Source organism: Nomascus leucogenys, chromosome 2, assembly GCF_006542625.1.
Source record: "Nomascus leucogenys isolate Asia chromosome 2, Asia_NLE_v1, whole genome shotgun sequence".
Lineage (NCBI taxonomy): Eukaryota > Metazoa > Chordata > Mammalia > Primates > Hylobatidae > Nomascus > Nomascus leucogenys.
The window spans coordinates 73,530,160-73,536,561 of record NC_044382.1 but is presented as its reverse complement, the minus strand read 5'-3'; the positions used below and the strand labels follow the sequence as shown (position 1 = coordinate 73,536,561).

Below are 6,402 nucleotides of genomic sequence, written 5' to 3'. Positions count from 1 at the left end.
CAGCTTAAAGTAGACTGTGAGAACTATATTCTGTGTAAGCCCCTTGATAACCACAAAGAAAAAGGGAATCAAAACCTAGCAATGCAAAAAAAAAAAACAGCAATGAAACAAAATGACAGCAAGAAAAAAAAAAGAGGAATAAAATAACCACAAGACAAAACAATTAACAAAATGGCAAGAATAAATCCTTCCTTATCGAAAATTACTTTAAATTTGAATGGAATAAATGCATTAAAATCATGCTGAAGAGGTATCTGCACTCCCATGTTTATTGCAGCATTATTCGCAATAGCTAGATATGAATTCAACCTAAATATTCATCAACAGATGAATGGATAAAGAAAATATGGTATATACAACAACAGAATATTATTCAGCCTTTAAAAAGAAGAAAATCCTGTCATTTGTGATACTGTGGATGAACCTGGAGGACATCATGCTAAGTAAAATAAGGCAGGCACAGAAAGACAAGTGCCACATGATCTTACTTATATGTGGAATCTAAAAAATGTCAAACTCATAGTACTAGAGTAGAAAGGTGGTTACCAGAGGCTGGGGGTTGAAAGAAGGAGAGAACAAGGAATCAGAGTATCAAATAAATGATCTAAGAGTACAAAGTTTCCATTAGGATGAAATAAATATATAAGATCTAACACACAGTAGGGTAACTATAGTCAATGATAATGCATTATGTATTTCAAAATAGCTAAGAATAAATTTTAAAGGTCTTACAACAAAAAAAAGAGGTGATAGGTATGTTAGCTTAATCATTCCACATTATATAATACATCAAACCATTACATTGTGCCCCATTCATGTATACAATTATAATTTGTCAAATAAAAATATTTTTTAAAACAAAAAAATGTAAATGGAATAAACTCCACAATAGAAAGATGTAGAGTGCCTGAACAGATTTAAAATGTATATGTTGTCTACAAGAAACTCATTTAGATTCAAGGACACACAAAGGCTGAAAGTGAAGGGATGAAAAAAGATATTGCATGCAAATGTTAACCCAAAAAAGGTAGAAGTGGCTATAACTCATATCCAACAAGGCAGACTTTAAGGCAAAAACTGTCACTAGACACAAAGAAGGTCATTTAACAAAAAATGGGTCAACAAGATATAACAATTAGAAATATATATATACCAAATATAAAAGCACCTAACAAAGCAAATATTGACAGATCTAAAGTACAAATTGACAGCAATAGTAGTAGGAGACTTCAATACTCCACTTTCAGTAACAGACAGAACGTCCACACAGAAAATCAGTAAGGAGTGAACTTGAACACTATAACAAATGGACTTAACGGACATAAACAGAACTTTTCACAATCTGTCACCCAGGCTGGATTGCAGTGGTGTGATCAGAGCTCAGTGTAATCTTGAACTGGCCTCAAGCGATCCTGTCCCTTCAGCCTCACAGTGCTGGGACCACAGGTGTGAGCCACCAAGCCCGGCCTACACATTCTTAAGCACACACAAAACATTCTCCCAGATATATTGTTCACGTTAGGCCACAACACAAGTCTTAACAAATTTAAGGTCAAAATCATATCAAGTATCTTTTCCAACTACATGGAGTGAAATTAGAAATCAGTAACAGCACACATACAAAAAAGGAACATTCACAAATACGTGAAAACTAAATAACATACTCTTGAACAGTCACTGGACTAAAAAGGAAATAAGAAAATGGACCTCACCCTCTGCCTGCCGCCGCCCACACAGCTCCGCCCACCCTGCTACCGCGAGGAGCTGCTGCTCCCGAAAGGCCCCGCCAGCTCCGCCTCCGCGCTCAGCCCCTTCCCCCCCTCAGGAGGGTGAGCGGGCCAGTGGCACACCAAGGGACAGCCGCTCCGGGAGGTGCGCGCGCTCGGGGTCCCCTGCATCCCCCGCACCCACTTGGGTTTCGTGGCTGGTGCACAGCGTGGCAGCTGGGGATGCAGACGTGGCTCACGGGCTGCTCAGCGCCACCGTCACGTTGGCCAGGAGTCGGCGCCAGCCAGGCTGCGCAGTGGGGGCGGCCGGGATCCCCAAGCAGCGCGGAGTAGCCCCTGGGCCGGCGGGGAAGAACGAGGAAAATGAGGCACTAAGAAAAGAGCATGAAGCTGGGGCTCCCAGTTTCCAGCACGAGGAAAATGTGTCAACCCAGAAGAACTGATTACAAAGCAGAACAATGAAGATGAAAACAAACAGCAGATAAACCTGACTGAAAAGACCACTGAACCTAGAAATGAGACATCTGAATGGGACAGATACTTCTTTCTCTCTGGAAGATTGTTGTTTTCATCATAGCCTGAAAATTCACTGGAGGGATCTCATCGGGAGATATTCCTCCTCTTCCAGGCAGCATCAATGATGGCATGAATTTCTTCAGCACATTATAATGGAGACTTTAGCCAGTCTGTAAGTCATGATGTCAATATTCATGAGGCCATGTTGCTGTGTCCCAACAATACATTTAGAAGAGATCCAGTAGGAAGGACTTCACAGGCACAAGAACCATTTCTACAGTTACATTCTCATACCACCAATCCTGGGCAAAACCTTCCTAGAACTAATTTGACAGGATCTCTTCCATATGTTGACAATCAGATGAGGAATCTAAAAAGCCAAGACCTACTATATGACCTTCCCGTAAATATATTTGATAAACTTAATGTCATTAGCCACAGACAATGACTTTGATCCAATGGATGTTTCTCGGCTTTTTGACGAACCAGATTCTGATTCTGGCCTTTCTTTAGACTCGTCACAATACTATTGCACCTCTATCACCAAGTCTAATTCTTCTCACTCTGTGAAGGTGCTATAGGGTTTTAGTATAGTCTCATTCCCATCATGACTTAGAAGATTCTGTGGGAGGCTGCTACCCACAACCCAGTATGTTTTGTCACATGGATCATAGTAGTTATTATGGTTTCCATGGGGATCTTGCATTTCAAGACATATTTTATAACCACACTTAGCACTTACAGCCAAGTGCACCAGAATCTACTTCGGAATCTTTTTCAGGCCTGGAAAGTCACAGAAAATAAGGAGTAGGTACCTCAGTGACACAGATAGAAACTTGAGCTGTGATGAATGGCATGCTAAAGCTTTGCATATCCCTTTTTCTGTAGATGAAATTGTCCACATGCCTGTTTTTTGTTTTTTTGAGACCGAGTCTTGCTCTGTTGCCCAGGCTGGAGTGCAGTGGTGTGATGTCATCTCACTGCAACCTTTACCTCCTGGGTTCAAGCAATTCTTCTGCCTCAGCCTCCCAAGTAGCTGAGATTCCAGGCACCCACCACCACGCCTGGCTAATTTTTGTATTTTTAGTAGAGACGGGTTTTCACCATGTTGGCCAGGCTGGTCTGGAACTCCTGACCTCAGGTGATCTGCTCAGCTCGGCCTCCCAAAGTGCTGGGATTATAGGCATGAGCCACTGTGCCCGGCCCACCTGTTGATTCTTTCAGTAGCACATGAAATAGGTACTATCCGACAGACCTACAAGTCTTGCTCATCTGTGATATCAGATGAAGAGGGAAAAATAAAGTTGCTGCTCAGAACTGTTACAAATGCAAATTAGACATGATTTTGAATCTAGAGGATGATGTATGTAAATTGCAAGCAAAGAAGGAAACTCTTGAGAGTGAGCCCAATGTAATAAAGCTATTAACATAATGAAACAGAAACTGCATGACATTTGTGATGTTTTTAGATTAAAAGAGATGACCAAGGTAGGCCAGTCAACCCAAACCAGTATGCTCTTCAATATAGCTGTGATGGAAGAAGAGCAAACACTCAGGTAAGAAAGAAGCTGTAGCAGGAAATATAAGTTGAAAGAAAATAAAATTTAAAAAAGAGCAAACACTGGGGATCTAATTATTTTAAGATATATTTCAGTTTTTTATGATTTAAAATGCAAAATAGCCTTATTTTCATTTAGTTTGTTAGCACTGAAGTAGTGGGCTTTTCAAACACTATTTTAGCTTAACCTTTATATTTAGCTTATAAATTTTTCTATATGGAAATAAATTTTATATGCGAATTTAAAAAAAAGAAAATTTAAAAATATCTCAGCTGGGAATGGTGGTACACACCTGTAGTCTCAAGCCACTTGGAAGGCTGAGATGGGAGGATTGTTAGTTTGAGCTCCGCCTGGGCAAAATAGCAAGACCCTGTGTGTATATATATACACATACATACATACACACAAATGAAGACAAAAATACTACATATCAAAACTTATGGGATGTAGCAAAAGCACTACTAAAAGGGAATTTTATAGTGATAAATGCCTACATTATAAAAGAAGAAAGATCCCAAATAACCTAAGTTTACCCCTCAAGGTACCAGAAAAAGAACAAACTAAACCCAAAGTTAACAGAAGGAAGGAAATAATAAAGATCAGGGCAGAAATAAATCAAAGAGAGAATAGAAAAACTGCAGAAAATCAACAAAATCAAGTTGGTTTTTCAAAAAATATAAAAGTTGAGAAACCTTTAGCTACACTAAGAAAAAAAAGAAGACTCAAAATCAGAAATGAAAGAGGAGACATTACAACTGATGTCACAGAAATAAAAAGGACCATAAGGGACTATTATGAACAATTATATGCCAACAAATTGGATAACCTAGAGAAAATGGGTATTTCTAGAAACATAGAACCTACAAAGATTGAATCAAGACTAGAAAACCTGAACATACCAATCACAAATAAAAATATTAAAGTTGTAACAAAATACTTTTCATCAAAGAAAAGCTCAGGACCAGATGGCTTCATGGTTGAATTCTACCAAATATTCAAAGAATTAATACTGACCAGGTGCAGTGGCTCACACCTGTAATCCTAGCACCCTGGGAGGCTGAGGCAGGCAGATCACCTGAGGTCAGCAGTTTAAGACCAGCCTGCCCAACATGGTGAAACTCCATCTCTTCTAAAAATACAAAAATTAGCCAAGCATGGTGGCAGATGCCTGTAATTACAGCTACTCAGGAGGCCAAGGCAAGAGAATCACTTGAACCCAGGAGGCAGAGGTTGCATGAGCCAAGATCATGCCATTGCATTCCAGCCTGAGCAACAAGAGCAAAACTCTGTCTCAAAAAAAAAAAAAAAAGAATTTATACCAATCCTTCTTAAACTCTGCGAAAAAGCAGAAGTTCTGAACTCATTTTCTGAGGGCAGCATCACCCTAATACTAAAGTCAGACATCACAATGACATAACATCCTTTTATGATAAAAGAACTCTCAACAAAATAAATATAGAAGACAAATTCCTCAATGTAATAAAGGCAATTTATGAATAGCCTACATTCTCAGCTAATATCATTAATGGGGAAAAAACTGAAAGCTTTTCCTTTAAGATCTGTGTAAGGCAAGGATGCCCACTCAATACTTCCACTGAACATAGCACTAAAGATACTAGCAAGAGCAATCAGGCAAGAAAAATAAATAAAAGGCATCATATCAGAAAGAAAGAAGTACAATTATCCATTTGTAGATGACATGATCCTAAATATAAATAACCCTAACAACTTCACAGAAAAATTCGAATAAATGAATTAATAAGTTGTAAGATACAAAATCAACATACAAATATCAGTTGCATTTCTTTACACCAATAACAATCTATCCAAAAAAAATCCAGAAAAAAATCACATTTACAATAGCATCAAAAGAATAAAATACTTAGCTTTTTTTTTTTTTTTTTTGAGATGGAGCTTCGTTCTGTTGCCCAGGCTGGAGTGCAATGGCATGATCTCAGCTCACTGTAACCTCCACCTGCCAGGTTCAAGCAATTCTCTGCCTCAGCCTCCCGAGTAGCTGGGATTACAGGCACCCGCCACCATACCCGGATAATTTTTGTATTTTTAGTAGAGATAGGGTTTCATCACCTTGGCCAGGCTGGTCTTGAATTCCTGACCTCGTGATCCACCCGCCTCGGACTCCCACAGTGCTGGGATTACAGGCATGAACCAATGCGCCCAGCCCAGAAATAATTTTAACTAATAAAGATCTGTACCCTGAAAACTATAAAACATTGATGAAAGAAACCGAAGACACAAAAAAAGGAAAGATATCCCATGTTCATAGATTTGAAGAATACTATTTAAACTACCCATACTACCCAAAATGATACAGATTCAACACAATCCCTATCAAAATTCCAATGACATTCTTCACAGAAAAAAAAAAACTCTTAAAAAAACACAAAAGAACGCAAATAGCAAAAACAATCTTGAGAAAGGAAAACAAAGTTGGAGGCATCACAATTCATGATTTCAAATTATATTACAAAGCTAATCAAAACAGTATGGTACTAGCATAAAAACAGACACATACACCAATGGAAAAGAATAGCAAGTCCAGAAACAAACCCAATCATGTATGTTCAACTAATTTTCGA

General features: G+C 38.7%; 1 pseudogene; it reads left to right on the top strand.

Annotated features, from left to right (window-relative positions):
* Nucleotides 1-1,556: 1,556 nt before the first annotated feature.
* On the top strand, nt 1,557-3,817 carry LOC100604536 (annotated as a pseudogene).
* Nucleotides 3,818-6,402: the final 2,585 nt, after the last annotated feature.